The 13,088-nt window shown below is 34.9% G+C and overlaps 1 long non-coding RNA gene across 1 annotated transcript in view; it reads right to left on the bottom strand.

Moving 5' to 3' along the window:
* The window catches only part of LOC142601746 (uncharacterized), a 56,786-nt gene extending 45,597 nt beyond the window's left edge, over positions 1–11,189 (bottom strand). Inside the window, exon 1 of the long non-coding RNA XR_012835335.1 lies at positions 11,082–11,189. This is a non-coding gene — a long non-coding RNA (uncharacterized LOC142601746). The remainder of the gene's footprint in view (positions 1–11,081) is intronic.
* Between the last annotated feature and the right edge of the window lie 1,899 nt (positions 11,190–13,088).

Raw genomic sequence — 13,088 nt, 5'->3', positions numbered from 1 at the left:
TTTTTTTAATATCTTGAGGCTTTTTTCGACATAGAAGGAGCAAAATATCTCCAATTCTATCCCACTCTAAACTGGCAATCTGCACTTACAAAACATCATATGTAAGATTATAGACTATATATATTACATAAACTGAAAACATAACCAGGAAGAAGGAAAGAGTAGTAGAAAGATTCTATATGTGCCCTCAAGATAGTCTCTAATACATTCCCATATGCTATGGGTCACCCACATTCATATAATTCTCAGAGAGAAAAAATTAAAAATATAAAGAAATGTTTAAATAAACAATGATAAACATTCCATAACCCTCTAAGCAATTCATTCATCTGCCCTTACCATTGATAATTTTCTTGCCTTATTTTTTTTTATTGCAATTTGAAGCCAACTGATTTCTGTATTATCAAATATGAATATAAGAAAAAATATTATTTTCAAGTAGTGTTTCCCCATATTTATTTGAACACCATTCAACCCAGTCTTCTCTTTTTTTATTCTAAACAACCTGAAGTCCTTCCATTTTTCTTTATGGAACTGTCTCTTCTAAAAGCACATTTACATTTTTTTAACTTAGTTTAAAACAAAAAGACTATCTGACATGTTTTATATGTTACCCTTCTCTTCATATTTCCCAGTATGCCAATATGATGTTTTGCATTCCATCTACTTTACTCCACCAGCCTCACGATTTTTCTCATTTAGGTGTACAACTTTTCCTTCTATCACGTATTTCTGAAATGTTTTCTTTCATTTTTAGAAACCATTCTTATCTCTCACCCTGTCTACTTTATGGCTTCCTTCTAGGTCATTGTTATCTGCAAATATCCTGTATATTCTTTTTATTCCATTATCAAACCAATAATTAATATCAAGTGGTACTAGATTTGAGATGGATGATTGAAGAATACCATTCAATACGTCCCCATTGCTGCAGTGAACTATTTCATCTCATAATGCTAGGAAATCCAGGTGCTAATTTATTGTTATTATGTGCTACTCTGCATATTTTTTATAAAATAATACTTATGATTCTAATTACAACTGGTTAATCTAAGACAACCTACACTGATTCTGAAAATAGTAAAATTGCATATGTCTGCTATTAATCGTGAATTTATTCCTTCTTTATATTTTAAGATTCAATTTCTATTACGTACGCTGTAAGAAGAAGAGGCTATGGAAGTTTGAAGAATCACCACAGAAACACAATCTGAAACAGCAAACACAATGAAAGAATGAGTAGGATCCTTATGAGTCCCTTCCAGCTCATGATATTCTATGAGAATGATTTCCTATCTTGATAATAATTTTGTATCTTGTAAAAACAATTTTTTATTTCTCAGATCCACGATATAAGGATAACAAAGACCAAGATTTTTAAATGACATTATGGATTCATCACATTTTTCACACATTTGAAGGTATCTTAAAATAGCTATCCAAGAATAGAGATGTTCCAAAATTCTTCACACATACAGGAGTAATTTTAAAGTTTTAAACCAAAACATTAAAGGGCCAGAATCATCTAAACGACTCTGCTCACAAGAAAATAAGTTGCATACATTTATTTTACAGTTTTGACCTGATATGACTGCTAGGTTTTTTTCATATAAAATTCTTATGAATTCCAGCCTATTGTCTTCACCTCAAAGAGCCTAGTTTCCTCAGCAGGAAATCAAATTAGAGATGGAATAGCCTACAAGTAATGCAGGTGTACTTTGATTTTCACTTTATTATTTCCTTAATTAATATAAAGAATAACTTCCAATTCAGTGAGAAAAAGGAAAAAAAAAAAAATCCTAGTATGGAGTACATAAGAGTTATGTTTTTCCTAACACAAATGCAGTTATTCAAAATATTTGTTTTGGAAAAGGAGTTCTTTTCCTCACAATCCAGGTTTCTTCTATTTGATCCTGCAGGAGAAGGTACAGACCTTTTGTTTATGATCAAATCTGTGAATGGAAAGGACTGTACTATCATAAATTTATCATTGGGGGTGACGATTTCCCTGCAGGAATGCACAAGAAAATATAACAGGAGAAATCAGCTTTGGCATCAAGCAAGAGTTGTGAACTGATAAACAAACTCAAGAGAAAGAAAGAAAAAAAAAAAAGTACAGTCAAGTGAAGAACTGTTTTTAAGAATCAGAATGTATCATTAGACATGTATGATTATATGTCAAAACAATTTAAGAAATCTAAGAAAAAGACATAAACTACTCTGGTTGATTCTTATGGATGACAGGGTGAAAGTAGTCAAGAAATGTAAGGTGCTGTCATCTTCCTATTCACTAAGGACCTTCTAACAAGACAAAATCCCACTAAAAGCAAGTAGTAAAATATTAAAAAGCAAATCTAAAATGCTCCCATTACAGTCTTCTTTGAGATTCAAAATTGAGGTAAGTACCAACAAAACTAAAACCTTTATATCTGCCCAGAAAAGAATTCCTCTAGAAACAGTTCCTACTGAAGGACACACATTTTCTCCTGAACTAAGCCCTAAAGCCAGCTCACAAGTGAAACATAGGCCTAAATAAACTCAACTGTTCCCCCTTTTCATGGAAGTCCAAAAAAAAAAAAAAAAAGAACCCAAAAAAACCAGTCGGAAATAGCACGCACAACTTTGTTGAAAGCAGACCACTGCTAAGTAAACCTTCGGAGCCACTTTGTAAACAGCCAGAAACATCCAGCCAGTTTTCTGTAAACAGCCAAGTCACGCACCAGCTGAAGGCGGCAGCCTTCTGCAGAAGCCTTCGGTTGATATTTAACAGGGTTACATTTTAAACCAGCAAATAGTCGCAGCTATTATCATTGCAGTTTGAGTGCACAAACCAGAAAACTCTTCAAAAAATGAGCCACAGCCTGTTCTGATTTGGTGATGCCATCTGAGACCTTGACAAGACAGAATAAATCGGAGACAAAAATCAACAGATCTCCTCCTAAAATATGACAGGCCAATTCATGCAAAGTTCATCCTTAATCTTCACAAATAAGCAGAAAAATTTTAATTCACCTTGAGTTTACAAGTTTCAGGTCAGGCGACAGACATAAATGCAAGTATTTATGCCTTCCTTGTTTGCTTCTTTCTACTTTACACTTATCCCCATTAACACACTTTGAGAAGGAATTAAATTGATCATGTGAATGATTTCCCTGACCTTCAGAGAGTGAAAGACTTAAGACTTGTATTTACTCAAAGCAATATTACATGTTTTATCCAAATAATTTCTCCCCTTATTTTTGATAAGCCTTCTTATTTTTCTTTATAAAGTGAACGTATCACCATTACTCCCACAGGGATATAATTCAGTTTAACAACTTAGTCTTTTAATCCCGTCTGTCTGCACCTTAAAAACAAACTAAATTACTGTAAAACATTCAACCTGCCACAAAAATAAAGATTTGGCAATTTGACCACAATTCAGATATGAGCTGCTCTTACAAATTGCTCTGTGAAACTTTTAATACTCCAGAGCTCTTTTAGGCTGAAAGGCAATGTAAAACTGATTTTTTTTTTTTTTAAATAGAATGAGTACATTCGCATGTTTCCTGTACATTGTGTTTTCTGTAGAAGTAAATTCCTTAGAGCTTGTTCTCAGTTTCACTGACATAAACCAAAGATGACATTGTAGGACTTCTACACTAAGGGCTTTTGGATGTTCATTTTTAGTTTTTACAGATGTAAAATCAATAAATATCATGAAGCTTGACTATCCATTGTTATTTTGCAGTGATGATGACTATTTTTGACAGTGTACATAGCCTAGCCCAATGCTGAGTTTAAATACGCGCCCCAATTCTCCCCTTTTTTAAAGAATTCAAGATGGTTCTATAGTTTTCCAAAATCTGAGAACTGCTAATGAAAATTGAAGAGATTTAAATAGAAAAGCTAAAACTTAACACAATCTTGCATTACTAATGCAAGTTTCTCAGTAACTTCAGTAAAGTATGGACCTAAAAGGAGGAAGCTAAAACTTTCAAATACCTGCAAGCTAGAGGATAAGGCTGGCTAGTGTATTTAGGGAACCTTGCTATCTGCTATTAGCATGCAAAAAATGTTAGGAATTTTGTTATGGCATGGATTTTGAACATAGTTTCCCAAACCTAAATTCAACACATTTCTATAAAACTACAGATTTGTTCTCAGAGTTAAACCTATAATTCATTTTTTTTATCTTACCATTATTTTTATTTGCTTTAAAAGCCAGCATTAGAAGAACATAACCAATATAAACTTCTACTTACCTGAGCATTATCAAAACATGCTAAATTCTTAGAGTCACAAAAGTCATCTTTGTTTTTATCTTATGAATCCTGCAGGGAGGGGAGGGAGCAGGCAGGAGAGGTGGAAAACAGGCTGCACCTAGTTTCTCTGGTTTTGCTAGCTTGCACCCTTGGCAGGTTTTCCTCCATTTATGCCGAGAAACTAATCAAGATTACATTTGGTAGCTTTTACTGAAGGCTGGCAATTGCCGAACATCATCATCTTTGGCAGGAAGAATTCCATAATTTTGGTCAAACTCCTATAAAAGTTACATCTTCCCAAACCTCGCTGTATTAACTAACTGTCTCTTCCCCCCGCCCCCCCAGCACAACCTTAGTATAATGAGAGATATCAAAGACAGATACACTGGAGGGGATGAAGTCTGCGGGACCCTATAGATTTAGCCTTTGAACTGAAGCGATATCTGCTTATGACAATCTGTATTCAGCCTTTGTTTTGGAGAGAAAAAAAAAAAAAAAAAGAGGAAAAACTCTGTAGCGGCCTAACTCATGCTCTATCTTTGGATATCAAAAGAACATAAGTATGGATGTGTTTTATTTCTTAAGCAGACAGAAAGAACTTTCACCTTGTATCAACTGACAGAAAAGGACACAGAGGATAGGAAACTAAAGCTAAAAAAGTTTTGGCAAAAATCACATTTTGCAGAGAACAGTTATGGAACAAGGAAGGATGCAATATGAACTTTTCCAAATTGCTTATAGAGATTTTTTGAACATTGCTTCATTAAACTGCTAGCAGTATACCAGTAGAAAGTATTATCTACTAGATCCTTTTCCATCTTTAATTATATTTATTGTGTAATCATAAAATTATGAGATGTGATGATCTTTTGTCTACATAAACTGATAGCATCTTTCTCATCTCAAAATAGGTGTTCATTGTTTTAATTTCCTATGGGGAAATGGCATTTCCTTACCCTGGCATGCTATATTACATGATGTAACAATCCAGCTCATTCAGATTATTACAAGTTATCTAATTTTCCTCATCTACTGAAATTAGCCTCAAGATATGATAAAAGAAAAAAAGAAACTTTTATAGTTACTGGATACTATTCAGAACTGTAAAGGAATTCTTTCAGAAGCCACAGAGTGGCTGGAATCTTACATAAATTCTACTTTACAAAAAGAGAGAGAGAGAAAAAAAAGTAATGCACAAGCATTTTATACAGTCTCTTAACTAACAGTGCTCAAGAAGTTCACCTAACAGACTACAGCTCTTGGTGCCACTGTAATTGTCCCTTTGCCTGAGCCACTATAATGAAGCATCTTCATTGTGATCATGGTGAGCCACAGAATACATTGTCTAGAGGAGAACCTGGCAAACGGATATAATGAAAGTGTGAGATATGTGACCTCAACTCTCATGAAGCACCACAATAGCTTAAGGAAGCAGATTTTAGACCTATTCAAAAGACAGACGTTAGGGTCTTGCAGTACGCTAAAAGTAAGCATCTTGTTTCAGAGGTGCTGATGTAAAGATTTTAGTTTGAAACAGAAGTAAACAGGTAGGACAGATCATGCCAGGAAAAATGTTTGCTTTCTATTTATCAATTAATACAGAATTTTATTTGTGTAACCCCACACACACACTATGGAATGGAAAAAAATAAGCCTTTGCATATTGCTGGAATTCTCACAAAAATAGTGGAACTCAGGACACTTCAATTCTTATGGTTAGGGGTCCCCTGGTTAGATGCTCTGGTGTATAGGGAGTTGAGGCTTTTCCCCACAGATGGATCAACTCAAAAAGCTCACAGGATTTCTCTGGTGAACCTCATACCATAGCGTTTTGCTCAGTAAGCATCACCCATACATGAGATTCAGATTCATTTTGATGAACCTGGATGAACTTAATAGCCTTGAGACTTCTATTACTCTTTCAAAATCAGTTGAAGTAGGCCAACTGATTCAAAATTTATCAGAAAAAGAGAGAGACCTTGACTGGATTTTTTTTTTTTTTTTTTTAATATGGAGTTTGAAGTAATAGAAAACATGATGGTGCACGATTACTCTCCAATTAGAATGGAAAAAAAATGAATAAAATGGAATTCATGTCTCCGTTTTGGTTCAGTTTTGAATGCAGACACCTATTTTGAGTTAACTGTGTATAGTTCTGCAGTTAAAAAATAAAAAGTTAAAAATTTTCAGAAATTAAAGAAATTATAAGGTGAAAGTACCATTAGAAAGGCAAATCAAAATGTACCCTAATAAATAAGGGTAACAGATAAAACACTGGATAAAAAAAGTTTTCATATAGAGAACTGAAGAGCAAAAGCAGGAGCAAAGATTTTCCCGATATGGAGTTTGGCAGTTTTTGTACTAAAACCAACTTAGAGAATTCAAAAATAATCAGTGCTGACAGCATGCTAAGTACTTAAAGCATTCTATTAATTCCTCAATATTTTAGATTTAATTAAGCTGAGTTAATTTCTGCAATATTTGCCTACCCAAACCAAAGTCCTTCTGATGTGATAGTAAGTATCTGATGAAACCTTTCTTCTCAATGGATGTCAACATGTAACTATAGCTTAATACAGGACACTTGACAAGAGAAGAACTCTGCTTAAATACCCTAAACAAAATCTGATATAGTAAAGTAATACATGACTTGTGTTGAACTAATAAAACTATGTTCTTTTGATTTGCTTCTAGGGTATGGGTTCAAACTGTCTAAAAACGTTAATCTAAATGTTGAACTGAAGTGCTCTCACATCTCCCCACACCATTCCCAATTTACATCATGACTAGAGAGTATTTCCAGCTGTTACTGATATGTTAATAGGACCACTGTGAATGCATACTATTTTTTAAGCCATATATATATATAAAGAGGAGTATGGGTAATATTTCCAAGATAATTTCATTCAGCCCTGCAATGACTTTTTCTTTGAAAGTTGTACTCAATTTTCACTCTTCTTACTAACAATGAATAAAGAAGTTGCCACATTAGGTATGGCAATGGTACCCTACTACTGTTTGCTTAAATACACACACCTAGATTACAGAAGAGTGAAAAAGTGCTGTGGAAGAGTTATTAAATATTACATCATCTGAAAACATACATAGCATGTATGAAGACTCATTCTCTCATTCTGCCACTTCCAACTATTTGCTTTGTCCTCTTTCCCCTGCTCATGCAATGAACCCCAAGAGGGGCAAGTAAAACGCAGTGCTGCCAAAATGCTGGGGATGTTGCATCCAGATTACAATCCAAGATGCCCATCAGTTTGTTGTGCTACAACTTGTGCAGTTTACACGGACTAAAGAAACACCTTACAGGTTAAAAATTAAAACAAATTTCTGTAAATCTCAAATCATAACAGTCTAATCAAGGAATTATTATTAGCCCAGATCTGCTTAGTACAGGGAAAAAAGGAGAGAAAAATCAAAGAAACAATATTACTATAGAAAAAAAACCCTTCCAAAATACTAGTTAAAATTGAGTCTACACATTTCCTAGTATCTACACCTTATTTTTCTGTGTTATCTCACCCTTCTTTTGGGAGAGGACAAAGACTTACAATGGAAGCTGATGACTGCTTTCTTCTCTTCTCTAGGAGGCGTGTGATGTTGAGGTTTTCTTCCTCCCCTCCAAGGTCTGTTTAGCACTATTTTGATGTGCTTTCTGACACGCTCTACACGTTGCTTATATCACTAGTTTACATTTGCACACTGCAACCAAATTTGCTGTATAGCGTGTTTTAACACATTGAATACTACTTCTCTGTTCTCTTTGCAATCCCTAATACTAGTTTTGACCAGTCTCAAGGCTGCATTTTTGTGGTGACCAGTGACCAACCACATGGAGTGGTTTATAGCACCGGGGTCTCTAGTATAATTTAAAAGGCTTCCATTGTCATCCCCTGTCCCCTCTACATTTTATCTCAGGATCACTCATAACTTTATGATATTATTACCCATTATTAAAATATATACGTAACAGTAAGCACCATACCACAAAATTGCACAAGTAAAAGTCAGAACAAATCGTTCCCAGTCATCTTGTCATTATGTAATTGCCGTAACAGCTAAACAAGCTAAAACAAACTTCCAGGAAGACCGAGACAAGGTCCAGACAAAGCGTGATAAACCTGTGGCTCAAGCTGTCAGCTTAACACAAAGACGCATGGCATTTTTCTAGCCATGGCAATGCCTTATGTGTGGGGCTACAAGGCTACATGACTGTAGCATGGATGGTAGTGGGAAGCTAAAGCTGATATGTTCTCCTGCACTTCTGATATGTCTGTTCCAGACTATGTGCAGTGTGATTCACTGTCACTGATGTTGGTAAAATGGCGGTACAGATGCAAGCACAAATCATAATGTTGACGGTTCGAAGTTTTTCGGCATGACATCCAGAATTTTCCCAAAAACACACAAATGAAGGAAATCCCATGTCCAAAACCTGGGTCCTGAGCACAATGAGAATCAATATCTATTGGACTTCTTTCACTAGACCAAAAAATTAAAACACGAAAAATAAAAGCATGCAACGTTGTTCCTACCAAATAAAAGATCAGCGACAGAATCTTAAAATACACAGGAAATATTTAAAATTTCAAAAGTATTAGGAAATCTATAAAAAGCTAACTGCAGCAAGTTAACAGTACCTTAACAGTAGGAAAGCACAAGTAAAGTATATTCAGCAATTGCTGTTGGGATTACAGCACCACCTAGTGTGTTCTGGAGCTGCTCCTAAAATAAGCTTTTTTATTTTTGTGTTTACCTTTGGAATTGAAATCAAGTCACTACGGTTTTGTTTTTCATAATTCTTGTAATTTGTATTATAAAATCATGGTCTGAGTTTCATTAAATTTATGGATTTTGACTCCACAAGAACATCACCAGAGGAACTGTTACATATTATTATACTAATTCTTGCTCCAGTGCCGAGGCAGGACTTATTCTGTTGCCTCATAAAATGATCTACGAGACCTTCTTTTCCTCTGACCTTCTTTTTAAGGGAATGAACATAATTTTCTTCAGGCATGGAAGGAGGAGCCTGTCTGCAGGAAGTAAGACAGCCCAGCGGTAGGACTGGCTACCTTCATAAGCACCCAAACATGGGCTCTCCAGGTTTTCAGACTTCTCAAGAAGTGAAAGGACACCCTCTTCTTTCTATTTATCCTGAGCATTCTGAAAAATCACGGAATAAACCCCATACTGATAAATTCAGTTTTTTTCTCCCTGCAGAACAGGATAATCCTAGATAACCCTGGGCAAAATTTGATAATGATAGTTGATAATGATAAATTACCTTTTGTATCTTTTTCTCTGATTGCAATGCCTATACAAGGCAGTACAGTGGAAGGTTTGGATGGGGAAGGTAGGTTTTTTATTTACATACTTATCAAGAAGGAAAAACAGTACTAGAATTAAAAAGGAAGAACAGACACAGTGATTGAGCAAGCCTCTGAATTTTCACATATTTTTGAGGTCACAGTTCAGTTGTACCACCCGACTTCTTCGAGATTTGAAAGGGATGTATTGGTGGGGTTTTTTGTTTGTTTTCCGTGAGACACAATGATCAGAAGGACTGGAAAACTACAGCCTTTTCAAGCATTTCGTGGCATATTTGTATATATACTATTTAAATGTATTCAAAAATTTAGAAGTTGAAAAGACCCATTGAAATCTAGTATGTAAATGCTAATTTGAAGTTGTCTAGGCTAATCCATGCCATTGCAAAAGGAGAGTATGCATACAATTGCACGAAACTTTCTTTTCATTGCACTCCTATCTCATACAGTGAGCTTATTGCTGAACATAAATGCTGCTCAAAAAAAAATGACTATTTCTCCCTGCAGTCTTTATGTAGAGCTTTGCTCTGTTACTGCAGATTGTTCAAACCCAATACTGAAGACAAAGGTATTCAGGTTTCTAGATGAGGGGTTTTGCCTTGAAGAAGGGCAAAACCAGTTGCAAATAGTAGGAACTACCTGTCTTTGTACAATCACCTTCTGATTAGAGCACCTTCCCAGGAAATAACAGATTCTTCTAACTGATAAGCTACGAATGGGCTATAATGGGACTAGTCTCCTTCCCTTCTGTGGTAAATGAGTCTCTGCTGAAAAGATTCAAATATTTAGTGCACAAGAGACAGCCTGATTGTGTGACCTAACAAGACAGCCATTTCCCATGGGAAGCTCTGAGGTCTTGTTTTTGTTCACTGTGCCCCTTGTGCGCTTATTTTCAATGCCTCTAAGCAAACTGCTCCAAGGATGGCCTATGAAGGAATCAGAGATGTAGTCTCCTCCATCCAATGGAATTTACTTCATCACAAGGCTACAAAGTTGAAGTTCTTCAACTTTCTCGGGAATAAGCATGTGTCATTTACTAAATAAATAAAGACCAAAGACAGCCCAAATATGTTAGGGGAAAATTGCAAACCTGACTGTAATTGCATTCATCACAATCAGCTTTACCTGCATTACTAAATTTTTGTCACGGATCATAAATTTCTGGAGCAACAATATTCCACCAAGCTGTTAGATGCTTTAATGTAAGGGGTTTTATACATTTCCAAAGTTTATATTAGCAAGCTAAAACAAGCCTGAACTTCATAACCTAGCAGGAACACAGAATGAGAATTATGACAATAGTACTTGTAATTCAGATTTTAAGAAAGGATTCTAAGAAGTTCATGAAGAGTTACTCTTGGGTTTTTTTTTATTGGACAAGAAGCCTGGCAGGTCAAGAAAATGTAATAAAACATAAAAACAAAATCTAATTAAGTTTTAGTCTTAGCAGCAAAATAGAAACCTGTATTATTTATGCAGAGTAGTATATACTCACATCTGGCTTCACTTACACACTGTACATATGGGTAGCTGGAATGCTGATCTCTCCCAAATCTGCAGACAGTAACACGACAGCTTGGCTATACCTGAGCCAGCTACCTCTGTGTCCTTCACAGATGATGGAGAGCACTGAAAGGGTGTGGTTTATCTTACCAATTTTAGAACAAGATTAGTCACGCCATAGAAATGCCTGTTTTTTTCTGCTGCCTATAAATGAACCCAGATGACTAATTCTGATGATGGTATCTGTATTATGGATGTCAATATTTGGTCAGATAAATCCAAAACCAACTGTCTTTCCTCTTTGTGCCATTCTTACAGCAGGAACAGCAGGTTTTCTGGCTTGAAAATGTACATGACTTAACATCTGTGACTTGGGAGCAAAATATCTTAACCATAACTTTTACCTTAAAAATTAGTGTTTCTTAGAAATACCAGGTTGAATATGGAGTGGCAGTTGTCAATAAAACTATTCTTTCTATGGGCTTTTTTTAAAAAGTATGAATCTCTGGAAATTGTGTATACAATCTTTTGCTGACAATATTATTGGAGTGTTGTTTTGTGCAGCCACGATTCATTCAAATGATCACAGGACAAAATAAACAGCAGTATCTGGTTCTCAGTAAGAGACAAGTGAGTTGCCTAGTTTTGTTTAAAAATATATATAAACACACACACAAAAAGATTAAGAGATCAATTGACTTCAACAGTCCATCGGTATTGAACTTTGGGGTCTCCAAACATGTTTTAAACTAAATTAAGATGTCCAAACATAAGGGAACATTCTCCCAAGAAAAACAAAACAACAAAAAAATCAACATATTTTGGGAAATGGGATTAAAATAATCCTTAAGTTTTGAAGCTGACAAATTCAGGGGTTCCGAACAGCAATATTTTTTCAAATATGGCAAAGTTTAGCAAAAATAGTTCATGGGATATACATGATATTAAATATTTAAAGACATAATTTTCTTTTATCTACATTGCTATCCAAATTCTAATTATAATTAAGGATTTGGAGAGAAAGAATTGTCTGAACTGAGTACTAAGTAGGTTAAGAAGGCCAGATGCTCAGAGGTTGACAGGTAATAATTTATAAATCAACAGGCAATATCTTTCATTGAATATGTGAAGTAGGAGTTGTTGAGGTGTAGGAGGAATGGAGTGATAAGCAAAAATACCCATTTGGAAATCCTTATTTAAATTAACATGTCTGTAGACTATGTGACGATATAAAAGAGTGGAATAAGATCGTATCCTAATCATTTCTGTAACCCATATATAAAAAAAGTGCTAGTATATATCTGGCTTGTGGCAAGGCATCACATCAAGAAAACCAATGAATCAATCTAAGGAAACTGAAGTAAGGACTGAAAACAGCTGTACAATCAAAATTAAATCTAACAGCAATTTTTATCATGCATAAGTGAGATGCATACACACAGTAAGCCCTGGAGAACATATTCATCAAAAAAGACAGAAGACTAAAACAAAGAAACAGGCTTTGAGTGCAAGATAATGTTTAGAATTATTTGTGATATTGCGATGATAAAATATGTTCTCAAGTTAAAAGAAAATTATATCCTCCAAGAAAACAGGCCTTCCTATTTATATGTCATCACATGGCATGAAATCAATTTTTTTTTTTTTCCCATGGAGCCATGAGTACAAAGACCACTTGACAGCTCAGAAACTTGGCAATATTCAGCGGTTGTGTATTACAGTGGCATATTTTAAGAACGGCTAAGGCCCCAATTTTTCTTCAATTGTATTCATTAAAGATAAATTAACCATGAAATGTAATTAAAAAACCCCCAACCTTTCTGTGAGCCTTCTTCCATCAGAAGATGTGTCTAGTCTGAATTTCAACTAAACTTTTCAAGGGGAACAAATAAACTTTAAAGAAAGACTGCCTTTTCTTGTATACTGTTAAAAATATTTGAATAAAAATTTAACTTCTCTGCTTAAACTATTGTTCAGTTTCTCACAGATACTGAAGAGT

This window comes from Balearica regulorum, chromosome 4 (assembly GCF_011004875.1).
Source record: "Balearica regulorum gibbericeps isolate bBalReg1 chromosome 4, bBalReg1.pri, whole genome shotgun sequence".
Lineage (NCBI taxonomy): Eukaryota > Metazoa > Chordata > Aves > Gruiformes > Gruidae > Balearica > Balearica regulorum.
The sequence above is the reverse complement of the archived record's forward strand: the minus strand, read 5'-3'. Positions and strand labels throughout refer to the sequence as shown.